Source organism: Phocoena phocoena, chromosome 16 (genome assembly GCF_963924675.1).
Source record: "Phocoena phocoena chromosome 16, mPhoPho1.1, whole genome shotgun sequence".
Taxonomy (NCBI): Eukaryota; Metazoa; Chordata; class Mammalia; order Artiodactyla; family Phocoenidae; genus Phocoena; species Phocoena phocoena.
In genome coordinates this window covers 17722263-17746561 of record NC_089234.1, presented here as the reverse complement: position 1 = coordinate 17746561, position 24299 = coordinate 17722263, and the positions used below count along the sequence as shown (strand labels likewise).

At 46.0% G+C, this 24299-nt stretch overlaps 1 pseudogene; it reads left to right on the top strand.

The window, feature by feature from the left end:
- Positions 1 to 8737: 8737 nt before the first annotated feature.
- On the top strand, positions 8738 to 22753 carry LOC136135973 (lathosterol oxidase-like; annotated as a pseudogene).
- The last annotated feature ends 1546 nt before the right edge of the window (positions 22754 to 24299 follow it).

Here is a 24299-nt window from a genome sequence, read left to right as displayed (position 1 = left end):
TCAGACTACAAGGCCCTTCAATATTGTAAGCTTGTTGATGACTCACATGCTTACTGTTCCTGACATGGCGCCTCATGGTTGGTAGGTACTTGGTGAATGTCAAATGGATGGAGGCATCACGTGGGCATGGGGAAGGCTGAAATGATGCAGAACACCTGGCACACATGCCTGTCATATTGCCTAATGGGAACATCCCAAGCTTTCTTCCAGGGATCCCTCTTTGAACCACCAGCACACATCGCTCCCCACTGCTCCATTTCAAACTGCTCCATCACTCACCTGTTATTATTACCTTTGCTATTATTTAACACACATTCCCTCACTCAGGTGTGCATGTTTGGTCTTCCCAGCTGGACCATGAGCTCCCTGAGGGATGGGAACAATGTTCCTCAGATCTCTGTAGCCTCCAGGCCAAGCATGGAACCTGACACAGGGTGTGCAGGCAAACATTGCACGTTGTGGCAGCCACAGAGGTGCACAGCTCAGCTCCACCTTCAAGAGAACCTGCTGCAGGAGCATGGTTGACTGACAGCCTCTAGGTGCGCCCCTTTGGACCACCGCACATTCCCACCAAGGCCACACTTCCCCCAGGCTGCTGCTGGCTAGTGGCTGGACACAACGGGGGCCCTAGAGCCAGTCCTTTCCTGCCCCCCGGGGCATTCCTCCATCAGTCCAGCAGAGACGTTCCAGAGCTGCACTGTGGTCTGAGGCTCTTCCTACCCAATGCTCCCTTCCCTCTCTCCTTTCACAGGATTCAGACCTGCATCCTGGTCCAAGGCCTGCCTATACTTCTGCTCACTCTCCCTTTATCCTTCGGAAGCATCACCCCCGATAAATCTCGTCCACATCTACTCCTTTAGCACCTGTTTCTCCGAGGACCCCAACAATTAAAGTGCCTGAGCTCCACCAACGCCTAGGGACTTCCATACTTCCTTACACATGAAAAAGATGCTACTGACCTCCCAGTTTACATTGGAAGCAATGTAAAGAAATTAAATAAATTCTGCCCCACACTAAGCTGTTCTCTTCTATTCTGAAGCCACAAGCTACAGTAGAGTCAATCAGGGCCCCCATTCAGTTACATATGACAATTGTGACCTTGAGCAAGGCGCTTTCCTTCATGGTGCCTCATATTCTTTATTCTTTAAATGGGGCTAATAAAAACTTCCTTATGTTGAAATAAATTTCTAGGCCCAAGATGGAGACACTCCTGTCTGGGGTGTCATGGTCAGCAAACTGAATCTTAGATGATGTTCATTTCCCTGTAAATGCTCTGCTTGTATAACCACTCACCCAATCCCCAAGCACCAAGCCACCTCTGAGCTCTATACTTATTTCTTTTTCCCTTATTAAGGAAGGTCATCAATGGGCAGAGGATGGGAGGGGAAGGAAAAGGGATTTGCAGAGCACAGAAATTAGAACCCAGAGGCTGAAGGGGAGTGGGGAGCCGTTTCCCACTGGAAATATAAAAGGAGGCTTGGAAGATATGTGGAAAAGGATTACCAGGCCCGGCATAAAAAAGCCAGGTTGCACCCTGAACCCGTATGACCTTGGGCACGCCACTCTCCCTCCCTTGAGCGTTTCCATAAAAGGCAGTTGGTAGCCTAAATGACCTCCAAATCCCTTTATGTGCAGACATCCATGATCCTTTCTAACCCAGCCAGCATCTTCCTCCTTTACTTCTTGTGGACCCTCTCCTGATGCCTCTATAAGAAAATGACTTAGGGTGTTTCCGTAAATGTGGTCTCTGCATAAAGGAGAGTCCGTTAAACATGCACTTTTACTTCTTAAGGACAATTAGTTTGGGGGATGAAGGAGCACGACAGAATTTGTTTCTCTGTTCTGTGCTTTCCGACTAAGCCCTGAGGCCTCTCTCCTGCTTCACCCTCCCCTGGCACCTCGCCTTCCTGGATCCCAGCCATTGGCTGTCCTTGTTCTCTTGCTCAATTGATTCACCTAATGGGCTGTGAGGCCAAAGCCCCTTCGGCTCCTACAGTTACCAACTGGCCTTGGCTTTTAGCTCTCTGACCTCCCACCAGGGAGAAGCCAACAAGACTAACCTCTCAAGTGATATCTTCCTTGTTGTGCTGGTCCCCATGGCTAAAGAAGAGGGATTGAGCCAGGCAAACAAGACACAAACTGAAGATACTCACTGAACAGTTGGCTCTCATCCTGCTGCTGCAAGCGGACAGGCAGAGGTCAAGGTTCCCACCCCCACCCCCAACCATTGCCCAATGACACACCAAGGACAGCTACATGGTGACTTTTGGAAGCACAAACAGTTCAGATCAATTTGTTCTGAAGACTTATTGGGCAACCACACTACCCTCTTCCCTCTTTGTCTGCCTTGCCGTGGGGCTCCCTGCTGACCCCACCGCCTGCTCAGACAGGCAAGAACACCAGACCCTCAATTACAAGAGACCATATGACCGAGCATAGCTCAACGAATTGACCACCTCCCATTTGTTATCAGGAGAAGACTTGAGCAGTAACATAGCTGCCTCACTAATCATTTCCAGATCTTTTCAAACAGAACCTTTCGTTCAAAAGGTTAATCTTACCACTGGACTGAGATATATTGCTGGTAATAATTAAATGATGGATGATGGGCGGCTGGAAATATTCCTTAAACAAAAGAGTACAGTAGGGTCATTTTGACCACTCTGCTTAGCATTTTAAAAAACAAACATCGTTTTGTGTTCCTGCATTCTGTAAAGATGTCTAAATCAATAGTCTCAGCAATTCTTACACATTCTGTAACCAAGAAATCAGAGAATTAAAATCAGACAATCAAACCACTCATTTATTGAGTACCTCCCTTTCACAAAGCACTGTGCTATGGGTTGGTACACAGAAATATACAGCTCAGCTCTTGACTTGGGATGGTAAGTTGGTCACTGAAGGGGGTTTGAAGACAGAAAAATTACAAAGCTACATAAAAATAATTGAGTGAAGATAGCCAGATGTTATGAACTCCCACTGAAATGAACAGTTGACGTAGGTACCTTCCTGGATTAAGCATATTATTGTGACCGTGGCCCCACCAAGTTCGAATATGAGAGTTGGTCATTTTGCATGGAGAGATAAAGGGCAGACTTGTATAATGCTGGATTTTATACACATCTCAAATCAGTTAGGAGAGCAATCACAGATAGTAACAGTAAAACTCACAAATAGTGGTTTAAACAAGAATGGAGCATATTTTTCTCACTCCAGTTCAGAGCTAGAGAAGTTATCATGAAAACCATCAACAGTTTCTACTATTTTCCTGCTATACTGTCCTTTGCTTGTGGATTTTGTCCTCGTATTTTCAAAATGGCTGCTGCATTCTAGGCATCACGTCCACATTCCAAGAAGGAAAAAGAAATGGTAGTGTAAAAAAAAAGAAAAAAGAAAAAAAGAAATGATAGTGTAAATGGCAAAAAGTCTTCTCTTTTTAAGTTATTGTCTTTTTATTTGGGAAGAGAAGGCTTTCTCAGGTAACTGCCTTTGTCCTATTGATCAGAATAAATAACGTGACCACCCTCAGCAACAAGGGAAGCTGAGTATTTTTCACTTTTTAGGCTCCATAGTAGAGAAAAGCAAGGGAGAAGGTGATTTAAATAAGTTTCACTGGAGCTACTGCCACATTCCTTCACATAATAATCATGTTGTATATGAAATGTACTTGATTTTAAATGGTCATATTATGAGAGACTATTTCTCTGGCCTCACTGAACATACCACATGGCTCAATTTTAATCCTTTTAAGAATAGCTTTTAGATATAATTATATTTTATATACATTAGGAATATGCTTTTAAAGAATAGTTAGGTACATATTGTATAGTGATTACCTCTGAATTGTGAAATTACAGATTTTTCAAATGTCTCTGTGCTATCTGGGTTTTTTTGTTCATTTCATTTTATTTTTTTAGTTCTCTATGGCAAAAGTGTATTATTTTGTAATAAGAAAGCAAAAACAATTTCTCTTCAGTAAGAATGTTCATGATGGTTTATGACATACTGTCAAATGAGAAAGCAGGATATATGACATGTTCCCAAATTTCATAAGCATATATGAGAGAAGCAAAAGCCTGGAGGTTTGCCTCTGACTGCTGGGAATATAGATTGTTTTAATTTCCTTAAAATTCTGCTTTTTGGTATTTTCCAAACTTATCACAGTAAAAAATATTAGAAACAAACAGCTATCTCAGGTTAAGAAGTTCTCTGCCTGGTCCTGGAGGAAAGACAGCCTTTGAGCATCACTGAACAGGCTTTGAGAATAAACTGCAGAAAAAAAAGCAACGCATTCTCCGGAGGAACAGGCCTGGTTTGTTAAGACCAAAAAGGATACAGGAAAATGCTTCCCTCCCTCCCTGTTTCCTTTCTCCAAAAGCACTTTCAGCTGGGAAATATTAAACTCCCTTAACATCTTCAGGGGATTCTCAAGTCCTAGGCTCAGAGCCCGTCAGAGGGGTATTTGTTCCTTTCTGGTGCATCAGCTGTGAAACGTGGCTTATTGTTTTTCAGCAAATATGGCCACCGGAAGGGACACTTTCCCAGCCTCCTTTCTTTCCAGGAGTGGGAGAAGCTGGGGAGCAGAACAGTGGCTGAAGGCTCCTTTGCCTTTCAGGTGGCCCAGTGCACATTCAAATCCAGCAACCATTTCCTTCTCTCTCTCTCTCTCCTGTCTCTTTCTCTTTTCTTTCTTTCCACTGCTTTCTCCCAGAAAGCAAGAGGCCATCTACAATTCTCCTGAATGTGCAGAGCCAGATGCTGTAATTCCAAAGGCCTGGGAAATTAGCAGTCTGGTAAAAGATGCCCCCCTACTGGATCAGTCTCAATGACAGACAGCCCATTCCTCAGGCGTTCGCTCATTCGTTCATTCATTCATTCACTCACTCATCCATCCATTCAGCCACAGCGACTTGTCTGGGGATACAGTGAGAACAAGACGGACAAAATGTGGGAGTTTATATCTGGGGGGCATGGGGGTGGGGGAGCCAGACAATAAGAAAAAAGGAAACACAGCAAAAGAAGACACATGGTCTAAAAAACGTAACGCAGGGTAACTTTCTAGAGAGTCATAAAGGAGCAGGACAGTCAGGAAAGGGTCTTCCAGGAGGTGACATCTGAAATTAACTTGAACAGTGGGAAGTGGGGGAACCATGAGAAGCTCAAGCATGACACAGACAGGCTATAGCAGGAGATGAGATCAGAGCACTGGGAGCTCGGGGTCTTAGGGTCTGTGGGGAAGAGGACACATGACCATCGACAGGGTACTGGGGAGCCAGAGGCAAGGGCTGCAAGCAGCCATCCAGCTGTCAGCAACTATTTTCCAGCCCTGCTGGATGGGGAACAGAGAAGACTCCATTAGAAGTTTCTTATTTCCTAGGAGCATCCAGCCTCAGGAGACAGAAATGATGCCTAACGCAATTATGGAAGAATTCAGGGCTAGCTCTGTGGCTTTGATTCTACACAAAGGCATTTGGAGAAGGTGAGATCAGTGTCAGCAGAAGCAGTCAGAGGATTTCATGGGGGGGGGGAGGGAGCTAGACATAGGCAAGGGTAAGGATCATATCAGGTGGTGAAGTCTTAACTACACACACACACCCCTCCTTCCATTGCAAATGCCTTCAACCATTCACAGCTCTCTTTCTCACTTACTTTGGTCTCCAAAATCTTCTCAGACTAGCATTCCAGGCAGAGGCCTCCAGTTAATCTGTTAGCACAGGAGGAGAAATCTCAGCCCAAGCCAGAGAGAGTAGATCGGGGAAACTGCGAGGAGAAAGTGCCTCCCAAATGGAGAGGCCCAAGGATCAAGTGGGAGTTCCCCGAGTGAAGATGGGAAAGATGCTGGTTCCAAACAGAAGCACAGCACGTGTGAGGGATAGATGTGGGAAAGGGGGCAAGTGATTCCACGTGGCCAGGGTTATAAAGTGCAGTGGGCAGAAGGGCTGCAGAGATGAATACAGAAGGCGGTGAGAGTTATAGGAAGAACTGGGACTTTATAGGAGAGCGGTGGAGAGGCTTTGAAGAGCTTAAGCAGCTGGAGCGGTAGAGGAGGACGGTGACCCTAGTCTAGCTCCAACCATCACTCTAGCTGCTCTGCAAACCAGGGAGGACACAGGATAGGGGGCTATTGCAGGAGGGCGTCGGGTGGGGTGGAGAGTTGGGTCAGGGTGGTATCCAGGGGAATGGAGACAAGTGGGTGGCTTGGAAGCAATTTAGGACAGGGAATTGCTCCGAACTGGTGATTAGATGTGTGTAGAGAAGAAGGTCAAGGATGGAGTCTGGCTTCCTCACACGAGCCCTCCGATCCTGCCACCAACAAGGGAGAAATGGAAACCGACAAATCCAACTGAGCTGGGCATTCAGATGTAAAACACCGACAGGAAGCCATCGGTGCCTGAAGCTTTGCAGAAGATGTTCACATCTCTACTGAGAACTGGACACACCAGATATTCAGCTGTTTCTCACTTCCGCTTTAGGTCTCAGGCAAATTGTACACAAAGGCTTTTACATCTCAGGCATCTCCTTGTAAAGGCACTGAGCAGTAGCCTAGCCTTTGAAAACCACTTGATATTGTAATTTGCCAGTGGATGACCTTTGCAGAGGATCAGCCTAAGGCTCAGAGAGGCTGGGAATGTCATTCAAGGTCACACAGCAAGCTGGAGGTGAGTAGAGAGAACAAACCAGTCCCAATTTATTAGACCACTTGCTGCTCAGTCCCCAAACAAACCCAACATCTTCAGTTATGCTGTTGCCTGCCTTAGCACATTTAAGCAGCCGTGTCAAGTGTAGAAGAAAAGGACAAAGCCCTCGTCCTCTATGTGTTGTGTCAACACCTCTACTGGACCCCCTTGCACGTTGTAAACAACCCTCAGGGTTTGCCCTGTAGAGATAGATGGGTGGGCAGGGATCTACAACATCTATGCATATACCGATTCCTTCAGATTCTACTTCTCCCTTCCTTGATGAGCTTTTAAAACCTAAAAGAAGGTGGAGTGGAGTGTGTTCAGATTCCGAAACATGACATTTGAACGGTACCTCACTCCCGGGATGGAGCTGTGAGCTGAGGTAACACCTCTGAATCTCAGCTTTCGTAGTGGCTCCTCTCAGCAAGCGTCTGAGCGCCTACCGCGGACGGGGCTGCCATGTGCTGCATGCTTGTTACCATCGCACTGACGTTCGGGCAGGCCTCTGCACTTTATGCAGACAGGAAAAAAAAAAAGGTTTTTTAAAGTTTGCCTTTTCCGGAACTCTAGGCGGTTTGTGGCTGCCCACCTCATGTGGGGCATGCAAATTCAAAGGATCTGATGAGACATCTAAAGACCTGGGGGTGGGAAGATGCAGGGGAGGAGGAAACTGGTTTCTCAGAGGCTGGGAAATCCCCACTGGGGTTGGGCCCAGAAAGCAGACAGTGAATATGACAAGCCAGACAATATAGACTTTCCCCATTCCCCACATCATTCATTCATTCATTCATTCACTGATTCAACAAATATTTTCACAACATCTTTTTTTTTTTGTGGTACGCGGGCCTCTCACTGCTGTGGCCTCTCCCATCGCGGAGCACAGGCTCCGGATGCGCAGGCTCAGCGGGCATGGCTCACGGGCCCAGCCACTCCGTGGCATGTGGGATCTTCGCGGACCGGGGCACGAACCCGTGTCCCCTGCATCGGCAGGAGGACTCTCAACCACTGCGCCACCAGGGAAGCCCCACAACATCTTGCAAACGCAGTTTCCCCGATCTACTCTCTCTGGGTGCTGGGGCTACACTAGCAAACTCAACTGATCAAAATCTGTTCTCCTGTAGCTGACATTATGGTGGGGAAGACACATGATGAAGAAGGATGGCAGATGTTAGGTAGTGGTACAAGCTGGGGGCAAACCTAGGTCAAGGGTGGGTGGTATGTGAGGGGGAAGAGGAGTGGTGTTGAGGCAGGCCAGGAAGTCTTCCAGCAAGAAGTGAGTTTTCATCAAAAACTAAGGGAAATGAGGGAGCTAGCCCTGCTGGTGTCTAGGAGAAGAGCATTCCAGGCAGAGAAACAGAAAACACAAAGATTCTGGAATGGGAACATGCTTGGAGCATTAGAGAAATGCTGAGTCGACCGTGAAGGCTGAAGTAGAGTGAGTGGGGGTGAGGATAGGAGTAGGCAGGGTGGTGATCATCCAAAGTACAAAACTGCTTCGTTTTTATGTTGAGGTCAGAACAGCCTCACCACATAGGGACAAGAGGGCCAGTAGACTTTGGGGGGACCTAGGCATTATACTGTTCACCCCCATAACACTACCAGTAAGGAAAGTGAGGCTCAGGAGAGGGAAAGGAATTGTCCAAGATCATACAGCTAGGTTGATAAGAACCTGAATTTGAACTTGTGGCTATTGGATCAAGCCTCTGCTCTTCCCACTACAGTTAGCTAAAAAAGCGGGCAGTCGGGGGATGAGAACGAGAGTCAAGTACTGGGAACAATCCAATTGTCCTCTGTCAGTCTGCAACACCTGGGTAGGTTGCAGGACTCCAGAGAAGGAGCCACCAGCTGTGTGTCCAGGCAGAGAGGATCTCAGACAGCCTCACAGCTATCCCTCAGCCTTGCCTGGCAGCGACCCCTGCACACTGGGAGGCAGGGAAGTTTCAAGGAGAATCCCTGCTGGAAAAGGAGGTAAGCTAGCTGCCTCCTGCCTGATGGACTCCTATACCTGCAATCTTGGGGAATGAGGCTGTCTCAGAAGATGCCAGTGTGGGTAGGGGATGATCCTGGAGACAGATGTATTCTCAGGCGAGGAGACCCCAAATTGCACACGATGGTTCTCAAAATAGGAATTTAACTTAGTTATAGAGAAATAAAGAAACGTATACCTCTTTCACAGCTTAGTTTTTGGACTAAGTTTCATTCCTACTGTGAGATCTCTCACCGATTACTCATTCATATATCTCATATATATTTATCCACCAGTTTTTGTGGCAGGCACTGTTCTAGGTGTTAGGAGTACTACAGTGAAGAAAAGAGACAATCAAAAAGTAATAGAGAGTAGCTGGAGCAGCCGGGGCCCCAGAGGAACCAAATCGGCAGCGGGCGGCGGACGCTTTCTAGGGGCTAAGACGGAGCTTGTACTCAAGGCTGCCGATTATTATTTTTTTACACCGTACATATATCCAGCCACATGGCCAGAGGACAGCATCTTCCGACAAGCTGTCAGTCTCCTGATTATAACAAATCTCGGTGCTTATATCCTTTGTTTCTTTTTTTTTTTTTTAAAGGAACTCCTTCCTTCCTTCCTTCCTTCCTTCCTTCCTTCCTTCCTCCCTCCCTCCCTCCCTCCCTCCCTCCCTTCCTTCCTTCCTGTGTTGGGTCTTCGTTTCTGTGTGAGGGCTTTCTCTAGTTGCAGCGAGTGGGGGCCACTCTTCATCGCGGTGTACGGGCCTCTCACTATCGCGGCCTCTCTTGGTGCGGAGCACAGGCTCCAGACGCGCAGGCTCAGTAGTTGTGACTCACGGGCCTAGTCGCTCCGCGGCATGTGGGATCTTCCCAGACCAGGGCTCGAACCCATGTCCCCTGAATTGGCAGGCAGATTCTCAACCACTGAGCCACCAGGGAAGCCCAACACCCACAATTTTTAAAGAACCAAGTCTGTCAAGAGATTATGCATTCTGTCCAGTCAATGCCACAGATAAGCATCCCCACGGTCTCAGTGCTCCTGCTAGAGGTGAGAGGTTACAGCAAACTACGTGACAGCATAGAGGAGTTTCCATACGGCTGGCTTTGATTCATTGCTCGTGTACTGTCCTTTCTCTTTTTCACTGACATGCCGATCTACTGGATTCACAGAGCCCTTCATCATAGACTTGTATATAAGCGCTTACACAAACCTCATCATATCTGGAAGATCCCAACTCCATTTGCAAGTCATGCTTTTCATCCTCTGGATGGCTTCCTTCAGGGTCTACCTTACCACATATACCCATTTATCTTCCCATTACACAAGGTAGTTCATTTAGGTTTGTACGTCTTGGTCAATATCTGGACAGTTTCTATTCATGATGGTGACTTTCGTGCTCCCCGTATCTTCAGGCCATTTATTAATGGCTCAGCTCATCACACAGACCACCACATGCCCTTTGACTATAACTATGGACAGTATTTCACATTGTGGGATAGAATTGGAGGCTCATTCAAAAATCCCTCCTCCTTTGAAGGGAACAGACCACTTAATCATGTGAAGAAGATGACAGAAGAAAACCGCAATAGCCATGCGGTAAGTGGTTGTAAAAATGAAAAATTATTCAATGGAGAGCTTACAAAGACTGAGGAGATTATTGCCCAATTATTAAATATTTTTAAACAAGGAAAATAATCTACAGCCAGGACGCACAGCAAGTGAACAGTATCGTTTGAAAATCAGTATTGTGGGTACAGGTGAGGAACGACCACAATGGTAGAACAAGGGAACCTGCCGTGAACACCATGACTTTAACCTCGTGCTCAAAATACTGAATGTTGGTCTAAGGGAGAAGCTGTGTCTTTCCAGCCAGTAAATCTGTAATTTGTATAACCTCAACAACAGTTTTTTAAAAGGTAGAGGATAAATTATTGAGGGGACTAGGTTATGTCCTTTTGCCTTAATTCATCCATATTCATTAAGTAAAATTCATTGTGCTTAATGATATCAAACTAAACACCATAACAAAGAAGTACGAATATGAAGATGGTTCCTTGTTTCAGGAATGATTAAGTACTCGGAATTGGTATGATAACAACTACTTGTACTTTGTTGAAGTGGAAAAATCAGTGTGAAAATAAATCGTGATATAATGTATTAGTAGCTCAGCGATCTGATTAATAGCAGGTGTTACATAAGATTATCGTCTTCCTACACATAGAAAACTTATTCTCTGGAGACATTGTCAACTGTTACATTTTACTGATGGAATTTTAGAAAATATTAATACTACCATGATTTAATCCAGATTTGGGATTATTTAAAGATTTTGATGGTTATTGTTTTCAACCATTATTTAGTAAGTGTAAAATCGTATGACCCTGATTATATTTAGAAAGGGAAATTTGATGCCCAAAGAATATATTAGACACACTGGTTTTTTAATTAAATTGATGCACTGTACTTTTGGGATGTTTCAAAGTTACAATCCGGTGATTTTCTATAAAAGGAAACAATTGCCAAATATTTAGGCCTATCACTGAAGATTAGTTTTGAAATCTTATTTCCCCTCCTCTTTCTTCATTTTCCCCCACTCCCTCTGCAAAAAGATTTAACAAATACTTTCATAAAGAAATATCGTGTGTTGTAACATAAATATGTTGGGAAAACATGGTTTCCAAAGGCATCCTCTAAGCTGTTTATGTAAAATCAATAAAAGTTGATTATGACGATTAAAAAAAAAGTAATAGATACATGGTACGTCCATACAATAAAATGTTATTTGGTAATAAAAAGAAATCAAATACTGATACGCGCTACAACTTCGATGAACCTTGATAATACTCTACAGAGAAAAAGAAGCCAAACACAAATGACCACAAATGATTCTGTTTGTATGAATTGTCCAGAGTAGGCAAATCCATGGAGATAGAAAATAGATTAGTGGTTGCCCGGGGTTGGGGGGGGCGGGGATGTTTGGGAGAAGGAAGGAAGGACTGCTAATGGATAAAGGATTACTTTGGGTGATGATGAAAATCTTCTAAAACTGACTGTGGTGATGGCTGAACAGCTCTGTAAATTTACTAAAAACCATTGAATTGTACACTTCAAATGGGTGAATTGTATGGTATGTGAATTACATCTTAAGAAGGCTGTTAAAAAAGAAATTAAAATTTAAATATTACATTTAAATTTCTAATAAAAATTACTAGAAGTTGAAATAGAACATTTAAGATTAATGGAACAAGTTGCTCACTAAATGACAACTGTCATTATTTTCATGTATTTGTTATGATGCGATTAATTAATACTTCTCGCTGTGAGTCCTCCAGAACGCAAAAGAATGTCAGGCATGAATCAACCTGGCCCGAACTCAGACTCAAACTGAGACGGCTGCCCAAAATCAACATATAGTGTGGATTCTCTGGGTTTTCCTTGTCCCCGCCTTTTGAGTTTTCATTAGTCCAGGGAAGTGAGAGCCAGCAAGCAGGTGGGATGGAATTTCCTTAACTGGGAGCTGTTGAGAAAAGTTACCTGAGCCTATTTAGGTGCTGGCCTGACTTCAAATGGTTCCCTGGAAGTAAAGCCTGAAAGAAGCACTTGGGAGCAAGTAATTTCTTGGGAAAAGATCCCAGGAAGCCGGATGAGGGACATAGGAAAGTGAGACCAGCAGGGAGAAAGTCAGTTAAGGGTACATTAAGGAGCTGGTTACCGCCTTGGGAAACGGAGCCCAGTCCCCCCCAGGGACGTTATAGGATGTGAGTCTGAAGGACTGGAGACTGAGGCATTTACCTGTCAGCCACTCTCCTCATGGTTGAGGGTTTCTCCAGCGACACTAAGGGCCCCCAGCTCCAGGCTATACCTACACGTGGGCTGAGCAGGCTTCCTCAGCTACAGAGAAAGCCCTGACACTGACAATGGGCAAAGAAGTGTCCACCACCACCGCCCAAAGCTGGGGGGCCGGGCAAGGAGTTGTGACATGGGGCACAAAGAGAGGTTGCTTCGTGGTGCAAGGGGCCCTGGGTGCTCACTGTCTAAAAAGGATGCAGGTGTGAGGAAGTGGGGGGCGGGGGGCTGCCGTAGCTAGGTGAGCATCTTCTGAACATGACCAAGCCACTGTGGAAAGGGAGAGGGCCTTGTTCTAGACACTCGCCAGGCAGTGACTCATTCTTTGCCTGCAACCGATCGGAGAGATGCTCTTCCATTTCAGGAGAGGAGACAGCTTGGAGCAATTAAATAAGCTGCCCAAAGTGACCCCAGGAAGGTAAAGCAGGGCTGAGATTCAAACTGAGGACCCCACCCGATCACAAAAGCTCATCTAATGTTTCTCTAACTTCTTTGAGATAACACATTACGAAATATATTTTACATAAGGACTCAGGTCACACTCAACACACACATACACTGTATAACTGAAAGTTTCACAACCTCTCTTCCTATGGACAATGCCTCTGATGTTTGATGCTATTCCATTTTATTTTTAAAATGCCAGTTGCAGCCACCAAATTGATTTCACAATTCACTGCTGTGCCACAGCCCATGGTATGGAAAGAACACTGGGTTACTTATTTATCTGATTACTTATCAGACACTTACACTGAATCCCACCCAAGTCACTCCCTCATTCCTAATAATTATCATATTATTTTGAGGCATCCCTCTCCCTCAATCTTGGCCAGTTCCCGGTTCAATGTTCTTAAAACTGGGTCAGTTTTCTTCAGAGCACCAACCTCAGTTTGTACTTAACCACATCCATTTGTGTGGTTATTGGATTCGTGTCTGTCTTCCATGGACTGCAAGGTCCACTCTGACCGAGTCTACTTGGGCTCACATGTCTTCTAGCACAACAGAGAGTCTAATATACAGCAGGTGCTTGGTATTTGTTTAATGACTTTATTGTCATAAGAACCATTGGCTTGAGGCCACTACTCCCCGGTGTATTCTATAACTCCTTTCCTCTTCACAGTAACCCCATGAGTGGACAGACCTGGGAGTCAGCTGCCTAGGTTCAAACCCTGCCTCCAAATCCTTCAAGTTGTGTGATCTTCAGCAAGTTTCCTATCTGCAAAAGAGAGATGATAATGGCCCACCTCAAGGAATTTGTGTGAGGATTAATTGATAAAATCTTAATGAACGACAGCAAAAAAAAGCTAGTTTACTGTAAAAAGCCCTGACAGGAAATATAATCAAATGAGGCTGGTGTTATGGGTAGAAGTGTGTTGTGTCCCCCCACCACCGCCGGCAAAGATATGTTGAAGTCCTAACTATTTCTGGTACATTAAAATGAGACCTTATTAGGAAATAGGGGTGTTGCAGATGTAATTAGTTAGGATGAGGTCCTACTCGAGTAGGGTGGGCTATTAATCCAAGATGACAGGTGTCCTATTGCAAGACAGCCACGTGAAGACAGAGACACAGGGAGAACACCATGTGACAACAAAGGCAGAGATCTGAGTGGGGCAACCGCAAGCCAAGGAATGCCAAGGACCTCTGGCAAACCATCAGAAGCCAGAAAGAAGCGAACTCGTACTCCCCTACAAGTGTCACAGGGAGCGTGGCTCCGCTGACACCTTGATTATGGAATTCTAGCCTCCAGAACTGGGAGACAATAAAGTTCTGTTGTTTAAAGTCAAAAAAGAAAAAGGGGGCTTCCCTGGTGGCGCAGTGATTGAGAGTCTGCCTGCTAATGCAGGGGACATGGGTTCGTGCCCTGGTCCAGGAAGATCCCACATGCCGCGGAGCGGCTGGGCCCGTGAGCCATGGCTGCTGAGCCTGTGCGTCTGGAGAGACCACAGCAGTAAGAGGCCCGCGTACCGCAAAAAAAAAAAAAAAAAGAAAAAGGAAAGGAAAAGAGAAATAAAAAAGAAAATTCAAAGAACAATAGTCATTATTATCATCTTTCTGCAGATGAGGGCAAAGCAGCATCCTTCAGGCCCAAGTAAATTAACTAATATTTATCCTAAGAACAGGGCTGCCTCCTGGGCTAGCCCTTTCACATATTTCAATAAAGCCTATGTCCCTGACCCTGACCCGGAACAAGAACGATTTCCCCTAGTGATTTGCTCCCCTTGGGGCTTCTTACACAATCTCGTATTGCAGCTATTTCTTTACTTTTCTTATCGCTTCATCTTCATGGTGAGCGCTTCAGAGTTGTGCTGTATTTACCTTGAATGTTAAAAGCACACATCACATATTTGTTAACTAAAACGGCGTTGGATGATATGTTTAAAATACATTCCGTATCACACCATCTCTCCCCACCGAGCTGCTGTCACTGTGGTCCAGCCCTAAGTCCCTGCCATGCTCTGGCCCCTGGTACCAACCACTCTGACCTCGTGTCCTACGACTTCTCCCTAACGCACTGATCCAGCCACACTGGCCTCTGTGCTAGTTCTCCATCTCCCAGGAAGGCTCCTGTCTCTAGAACTTTGTGCTTCTTCTTCCCTCTGGCCGAAACAACTCCTCCCCAGTCACTGCTGTGGCTCATTCTCCGGCCTCCTGCAAGTCTTCGTTCAAATGTCCCTTTCTCAGTGAGGCCTACTCTGAACTCCCCATCTCCAGAAATTCCTGTCACCTTCTCCTTATCACTATTATGTATTTTACTTAGTCATTTATGATCCTCTCCCTCCATTAGGAAGGTCTACAGAAGAGCTTAGCAAGCGTAAGTGCGGGTGCTCCATAAACATGTGCTGAACAAATAATCAGTGTGTCTCGTCCACAGCTCACTGTATCTCTACTGCATTTTACTGCTCTGACTATCAGTTCCAAGTTTAACTCAAGGTCTGAGACCAGACAGCATTTTTCAAAACTAATAACGTTCAAGTAGCAAAGTGTAGTTGTAGTAAAGCATTCTTAGCTCATGTGAATGCCAAGGGTCCCAGAGCCAACCTGCCCTGCTTACACAAGACCCAGAAAGGCAAGTTACGGACATAAAAGCAACCTGCCAAGTGTTACCGACAATCATCTCAGCAATGCCGCAATGTCTAATGTGTTTTCAGCGAATCCCTGAGCCTCTCACTTGAGTGATACTCTCAAAAGAGATTTTTCTCTCCAGGTTTTTCCTTTCCTAGTCAGACACACAGGCACACACAGAAGTATGGAGTAATGGGGCAATGGAGCAAGGCTGGATTCAGGGCCCAGAGGGTTAAATTATAGTCTAACCCCCTCTGCTCTGCAGCCATGAGTTTGGGCAAGTCCCCTACAGGTTCTGAACCTCACCTTACAAAAGAGAATCTAACCTAGATCATCTCCATATGCTCCTTTCTAGCTCTGAAATGTTAGTATTCTGCGAAATGCTAAGTCTTTGTAAAGAGGATGCCAGAAAGATTCAGGATTGCATCTTCTCTCCTCTTCCACTTGACCTGTCTTTGATCTCCATTTTTTCCCTCTGAACGAACCATCTTCTGTTACACTCAAGGGCAATCCTGATTACAAGTTTCTTGAAAGGGTCTCCTAAGCTTCAGTTGCATCATCTCTGAAATGCAATAAGCATGCTGACCTCGGGATGAAATAAGCTCATTTATATAAAGCACCTCCCTCGGTGCCTGGCATAGAGCAGGCTCTGGGCAAACATGCATTCTCTCCCTTTCAAGGCCCCTTGTGGTTCTGTTTTGATGAGCCCAAGGAAAGAGAATACACCAAATCATTAGCCCCAGGCTCCATCTGATCTCTTTTTCCATCTTCTCTTCAGAGAGGACAAGCCAGGCGACCTTGCCTTGGTCCCTACTCTTCCTCCCGGACTCAGTGAGATCATTATGGTGTCAACAGGCATTTTTGTGGATCACTCACAATGGCTTGATTTTTTGCAACATGTAGTCTCTCACTTAATCTTCACATATCATATCCCCGTTTTACAGATGAGGAAACTGAGGAACAGGTGTTAAGTAGGTACTCACAAACTGGTGAGTGAGGGGACTGGGACTGAACTTCCAGTTTCCAGATGTCCTGCTCCTTCCCAAAGCTGTCTGGTGAAATAGGTTGGGAGGAATGAGTGGCTGCCTGGGAAGTTGGGCAGACGTGACAACTTGGAGGAGTTGATAAGGGGCCACGTCAGAGGAGCTAACATCACCCTGGCTCCTGACTTACTAGGGGGTGAAAACTAACACACCTTAACCTGTTAGGCAGCCAATATATACTGTATTATGTCTTATTTCTAATTTTTTTCAGTAACCTTATGAGGAAATGGGGCCTCAGAGAAATTAAGGAACTGGCCTGAGGACACCCAGGCAGTGACTGGTAGAGTCAGGATTCCTATCCAGGTCCCCCGGCTCCATGATACCCACCCCCACTCTGCAATTATTTCCAGTAATATTGGATGTTGGGCTCTAGGGGTGAGATTTAACAGCCACATTATCTGAGTACTTACCCTGCATGGAACCCCGCTCTGAGTCTCCATCACAGGAACTGCAGAGATTTGGCCTCAGCAGAGATTTGGCCTCAGCTTCCCCTCCTCTCACCTGAGCCCACCAGGCACCCTCCCTGCTAATCAGCTGTCCCACTCACCAGACCTTGAAATTGCTATGTTTCGGTATCACTGTCCATACTTCCTAGGAGATAAAGGACTCCTCGGGGGCAGAGACTGTGTGGGGTATGTCTTTGTGCCCCCATGGTACTTGGCATGAAGCCTTTCTCTTAAAGCTTGAACATGAATGGCTTTCCTCTCAGTGCCGTGAGAATTGTAATGAGAAACATATTTTACTTCATTACCAGATCGTGCTTGTCAATCCTGAAATGAAATGGGCTGAGAAATTCGTGGTTAAGCGGTAACTACCCAGGTTACGAGTGACTCGAGAACAGAAACTGTCTGATTCAAAGGTTGAGCCCTTAGATCAAGGGCTCTTCACCTGGGGTCTATGACCTCAATGCGCAGACTTCAGCAGGTCCAATAACCCTCTAAAAACGTCTGTAAATATTTTTGAGGATGTTCATTTGTCTGCCACAAGGACAGCTTTCATCAGATCCCTAAAGTGGGTGAAGACCCCCTCCCTAAGTACACAGTAGATGTTCAGTCATACATCTGGAAAGTATTTAACGAGGGCTTCCCTGGTTGCACAGTGGTTAAGAATCCGCCTGCCAATGCAGAGCACACGGGTTCGAGCCCTGGTCCGAGAAGATCCCACATGCCGTGGAGCAACTAAGCCCGTGCGCCACAACTACTGAGCCGTGTGCCACAACTACTGAAGCCCGCGTGCCTAGAGCCTGTGCTCTGCAACAAGAGAAGCCACCGCAGTGAGAAGCCCGCATACTGCAATGAAGAGTAGCCCCTGCTTGCCGCAACTAGAGAAAGCCCGTGCACAGCAACGAAGACCCAATGCAGCCAAAAATAAATAAATAAATAAAATTTAAAAAAATAGTATTTAACAAGCATTTCCTCAATAACCATTTGCTACGTGGATTAATGGCTTAAGGAAGAAACATGTGCAAAGTGCAGACCTTTAAGGTTGGGTCTGTTTATTTCACTGGTCTTAGGTAAAGCCTTTGGGGTTCTCTGAGGTGGCCAAATTCTTCTTCTCAGTTAAAGTATCATGTAAGTCAACACTCACAGGTCAAATCTTAAAAGTGGCAATGTTACACAAGTTTTGGACTGGAAAATGGGAAACCTGAATTGTGATTCCCCCAAAGCACGGTGGTTTGTCACAGTTCTTAACCTGTATTCTGCCACAGCCGAATGACAGATGACTTTCCCACTGGAAAACAGGTGTGTGTCTTTTTTAATGCATAGGAAAGTAAAATATGACAATAATTCCTAAACACTCAGCATGTATTAACAGCATGTTCCAGAACATTCTTCATGACACCACACACCTGCAACCCTCCATGCCCCTATATTCCTCACCCACTCCTGTCCTTCCTTTCATTTCTACCCAAGAAAGCATATGAGCAGGTGAGTGACAGAACTTCCTCCCAATTTATTTTAAAAGGTAACTGTTTCCAGACACGAGCACTCTGATAAATGTATGTTACAAACTCCTATGACATACCTCCAGGAAGATGGTGAGCATGTAGAGCTAAAGAGCCACAACATGGGTGGAGAGATGCCTGGCTTTCCAGTCAAGTCAGTTGGAGAGAAGGTCTCAGCTCTGCTCATGGTCTACGTGACTTTAGGAAGTTAAATGACTTCTCTGAGCCTCCATTTTTTCATCTGAAAAGTGGAGATGATACCCCTTCCTCACAGAGCTGTGAAGATTAATGAGGCATGGTGTGGAAAGGACTATGCAGTCCTGTGCTCAGCCCCTGGTAATGAATTTTAGTGCCTGTCTCCTCCTAACTTCCCTCTCTGGACCTCAGCTTCGTGGTCATCAGGATGAGAAGTTTAAATTAGATCTATGTCAGAAGGACCTATTTTGGTCTCCCTCACTTCCTGCCTCTAGCATGGCTCCCGACTACTTTGGGAGGGAATCCTTACTAAAATGGAGAAAAGAGACAGAAATCCTATCAGCAAAATAATGCATCAAAGATTTGCTATATAAAAATTGGCCAATATTGTTAAGTGAAACTTCTTTGCAGATACTTCTTTCTGAAGGATAGGAAAGGTCTGTCTTCCTCTCTCTAACAACCGCAAAGGGAACACTGAAGGGAGTGGCCTGTCCAGGTCTTCTATACCCTACAGGTAGAATTTAGTAGCTCCAAACCCTTGTTTCTCATATCGAGGGACCATTATCCTTGCAGGAATATGGCAGGAGCTAGGGACACCCAAAGGCACAGGGCAAGCAACCCATCCTTCCCGAGACACCAGTTTTATTCTCGTTTATTTTTTTAACTTTAATTTTTATTTTCCCTGCTAAGTTTTTAGAGCGGCAATATAAAACCTTATTTTTGCTTTTATTAAAACACACACAGAAATATTACAGCATCACAAAGTTTTTATGGATGTTTAAGACCAGGAAGGAGGCATAATCCACTTACATATGCTACTGTAAGGGAGAAAATTTGAGAAACACAGGACAGAATGATCTCCCTAAAATCTCAGGTGGTCGTGTATCTGTGTCAGCTCCAAGCCTGCCTCAGACTGTCAGAGCTTACCCAAAACAAATAAATTCGTTAAAATATAAAGCTGGTGGCAGAGGTAGAGAGTGGGAGTGAGGATGGGGGCCGATTCAAGTTTACCTTGAAAAGAATTAGCTCCAAAAGGAAGCAAGGCAGGGACAGCTGACAAACTAAGGGCTCCCGGGCACCGGGTTGCAGGGCTGCAGGATCCTGGGGGAACATTTGCATTTTGTGTCCAGGATGAAACGCTTTCATGGACATCCCATGGACTGAGGCGGGTGCCCTTATAATGTTGAAGGCAGATAGGGAATAGGTCCATCACTCTTATGGTGTGTGAAGGGAAACCCAGAACCTATAAATGCTCCCATGGAAAGAAAGCTCACAAAGCCTCAAGGATGACAAAATTCTTAACATTTCCGGGCACTGCTTACATTGCGAGAGCAATTCATTTCATTGTATAAGATTGGGGAAGTACAGGAAAGCACAAACTGGAAGTAAACATCACCCATAATCCCTGTTTTCGTCAGTTTGGGCTGCTGTAACAGAATACCAGAGACTGGGTGGGTTATAAATGACAGAAGCTTATTTCTAACAGTTCGGGAGCCTGCGAAGTCGAAGGTCAAGGCACTAGCAGATTCGATATCAGGTGATGGGCGACTTCCTGGTTCACAGAAGGCCGTCTTGCTGTGTCCTCCCATGGTGGAAGGGGGCGAGGTCTCTGGGCACTAATCCCATTCATGAGGGTTAAACCCCCATGACCCAATCACCTCCCAAAGGGCCCACCTCCTAATTCCATCACATTGGTGGGGTTAGGATTTCAACATATGAATTTTAGGAGGACAAAAACATTCAGTCCATAACAGTTTCTTCTCCCAGAGATAATAACTGTTAGCACATACACATACACACACATGCACACACATGTACACCTGTATGTTTATGTATTAATATAATCTAAATTTGGGATCATACTATACCTAATGTTTTGTAACCTATTTTTTCACTAAACATTAAATTATGAGCAATTATCCATGTAATTATTCTGCCTTCTCAAGGGTCTCCAGAAATATCCAGCCATAGTCTGCTTTCAGAAAAAAAGGTTTGGTTTTATTTCTAACTAGTAAGAGAAAGAGACTCTTCTCTCAGATATTTTCAAACCCCTGAAATTTACCATCCCAGGGAGGGCACCACCTTCCTTGAGGCCCCAGGGCTTTACCCAGATGGTGCCTCAGGGAAGTGACATTCATAAGAGATGAGAAGGCAGCAGGCTCAGCGCCCAGTGGGGCTTTCCCGGAGGACAGCACCCCAGCTGCCGAACCAACTCACAATTTCCCTGCATCTTTCAGTCACTCGCAACCTCCCTGAAAATGTGGAAGCAGCCCGTGTAGAGGAGGCTCTGAAACCAGCCAAGAGGAAATGCTCACCCTTTTCCATCAGCCCTGCATCCACGCCACCTCCACCCTCTACTGCTTTCACAAATCTGATAAAAATCGCATTTTCCTTCCTTCCAGTTGCTCATGTTTTCTTCTAACACAGGAGGTTGTTTCAGAAGTTGGAAAACGGCCACTCTTACCCCGAAGCTACCCTGCCCTCCCACCCGTCCCTGAAAAGAGCTTTTCTGTTTGAAGCCAATGCAGACCTTTCTCTCTTTTGGCCTTGAGACAGAGGGGAGGGGGGTGGCCAAAGTGGGACAAGGGAACAGGCCAAGCCTGTGAGCTTCTCCCTCAGGACCCTCCCTTTAACCCACCACTTTTGGAGGTTAAAAGGGGGCTTTTTGAAAGGCAGAAGAAAGCGACAAAAAGCCTCTTGGAACAATGCTTTAACTGTTACCAGATCCCTCTAATAGTAGTGGGACAGGAGCCCGGTGACACCAGAATGGAATGTTCCATATGTTCTCACACATTCCCCCACCCCAAAGTGTATCCATTTGCAAGGAGAAAAGAAAAACACCCAAAAGTATTACTGTTCACCACACTTCCTGGTCCTCAGTCCCCCAACCCTAGGCAGATAGGATAGGCTTGCAGAAAACCAGATTGCTTCCCACGCAAAACACTGCAGGGGGAATAAAGACACAGACGTAGAGAATGGACTTGAGGACACGGGGAGATGGAAGGGTAAGCTGGGACGAAGTGAGAGAGTGGCGTGGACATATATACACTACCAAACGTAAAACAGATAGCTAGTGGGAAGCAGCCGCATAGCACAGGGAGATCAGCTCGGTGCTTTGTGACCACCTAGAGGGGTGGGATAGGGAGGGTGGGAGGGAGACGCAAGAGGGAGGAGATATGGGGATATATGTATATGTATAGCTGATTCACTTTGTTATACAGCAGAAACTAACACACTATTGTAAAGCAACTATGCTCCAATAAAGATGTAAAAAACAAAACAAAACACTGCAGGGCTTTGTTGTTGTTTATGTTTGCTTTAGCGCAGACTCCTCAATAGGTAGACTTTTAAAAACAAAACAAAGCACCAGATTTATTTGTGAAGTGATAAAATGTCGACTCTATGAAGTGTTTTTAGAGAAACTTTATTCCAAACTCTTTGTTTTGCAAACGGAGACACCAGGGAGACGTGACTTGTTTCAGGGTCAGATATGGATGCGGTGACCAAGAAAGGGAGGTGACTCCTCACCAGGTGTGGGGGAGGCCAGGGCTGTGATAATGACCTTGGCAAAGCACAAGCATCCTCCATCACCGCACCACCCTGGGAGAGAGTTCTGAAAGAATTTGTTATTTTATATTTCCAAAAGAGCATTAAAAATTCAAAACTACGTTGGATTCTTGATACCTATTTTGCTGTTTAGTATTTCTATTTGAATTACAAATAGGACAGGGGGTGACATGAGCTTTTGAGGGCTTAGGGCCCTGCAGTGCTTAACACAGCCTGCTCTTCACCCCTTCTCCAGCCCCGACAGCCCCGGCTCTTATTTCAAACATCTGCCTCCTGCCCCAAACACTCACATTCACGACCCACTCGGGGCGGGGTGGTGGGGGGGGCATGCCGACTTTCTGTGACATTTTCCTCTTTCAAGAGGCTGCCTGTGATATTCCCATTGACTTTCAGCTGTGGAAAGTACTGGAAGCTGACGGCTGCGGGAGAAGAGGAAGGTGCATAGGGATTTCCCCTGTCGCCCTGAGTGGGAGGGTTTAGAATTAATTCTACACAGAGAGAAAGGCAGGTGGCATCAGGATCCCTGAACTCCATTCTCCCACCGCACAGGTGAGGGAACTGAAACCCAAGGGAGGACTCAGATTACCTGGAGGCAGAGTCAAAACTCAGTCTAGGACTCTCCAGTCCTGGACTAGTGTTGTATTCACCTCATATCCCAGGCATTTTAAAAGAACATCTGCCCCATGGACCTTAGTGTCTTTTAAAGGGTGAGTACTGGAGTTAAATAAAATTAAAAAAAAAAAAAAGTTATTTATTTTTGGCTGTGTTGGGTCTTCGTTTCTGTGCGAGGGCTTTCTCTAGTTGGAGCGAGCGGGGGCCACTCTTCATCGCAGTGCGTGGGCCTCTCACGGTCGCGGAGCACAGGCTCCAGACGCGCAGGTTCAGTAGTTGTGGCTCACGGGCCTAGTCGCTCCGCGGCATGTGGGATCCTCCCAGACCAGGGCTCGAACCCGTGCCCCCTGCATTAGCAGGCAGATTCTCAACCACTGTGCCACCAGGGAAGCCCTGGAGTTATTTTAAAGGAATGGCTCTTGGGGAGAAATTCTAGACTCCAACAGACGGAAAGAGAGAAATTAAGAGGGCGTCCACAAGAATTATCTGGGGCTCTTCCAAAGGAAGCCTGCGTTACCATCTATTCCACCACATCCCCTCCGAACCTCCCTAAGTGGGGAGAGAAAGTTGCCACCTCGGTTCTGATACATAAAACCGCTTCCGGGCTTCCCTGGTGGCGCAGTGGTTGAGAGCATCGTACACGGGTTTGTGCCCCTGTCCGGGAGGATCCCACATGCCGTGGAGCGGCTGGGCCCGTGAGCTGTGGCCACTGAGCCTGCATGTCCGGAGCCTGTGCTCTGCAACAGGAGAGGCCACAGCAGTGAGAGGCCCGCGTACAGCAAAAAAAAAAAAAACACAAAACAAAACAAATCGCTTCCTCCAGGCGTGCTGGTGAGAATCCACAGTAAGCACCCCCCTAGTCCCTTCCTGCTTCTCCCCCACACCCCATGATGCTCTCTGAAGGCATCTTGTGAACAAAGCCACCAGAAAAGGCCATCCAGGAGAATGCCTGAAAAGATGTGTCCTGAGGCCTCTTGAAGGTTGTCACACCCACGAGGCAAGTCACAGGCTAAAGTACCAGCCTTTGAGTGAGGCCCGCTCTTCAGGACTCTGGGCCATGGCTGCCTCTGAGATGTCAAGACCTGGAGCCTCTGCGTTTGAGCTTTTATGAAGATGAGGGCAGGAAGCAGAGGGAGGTGAAGGGGTGAGACCCCCAAAATGGGGACAGCTATTGGCTAACAGTGGTTGGATACAAGGTATAACAACGAAATGACTTCCCTTAAATAAAAACCAGAAACCTCCTGGCTTGAGCAGGAGCAAAAGGAAGGAGGGTCTCAGAACACAAGCAGCCTCGCCCACAGCTCTGGGCTCCCAACGCCTGTGTCATCCCTGCCCCCAGCACCAGCAGGGGCCTCCCCCTTTTAACTCTCAGGCCAAGA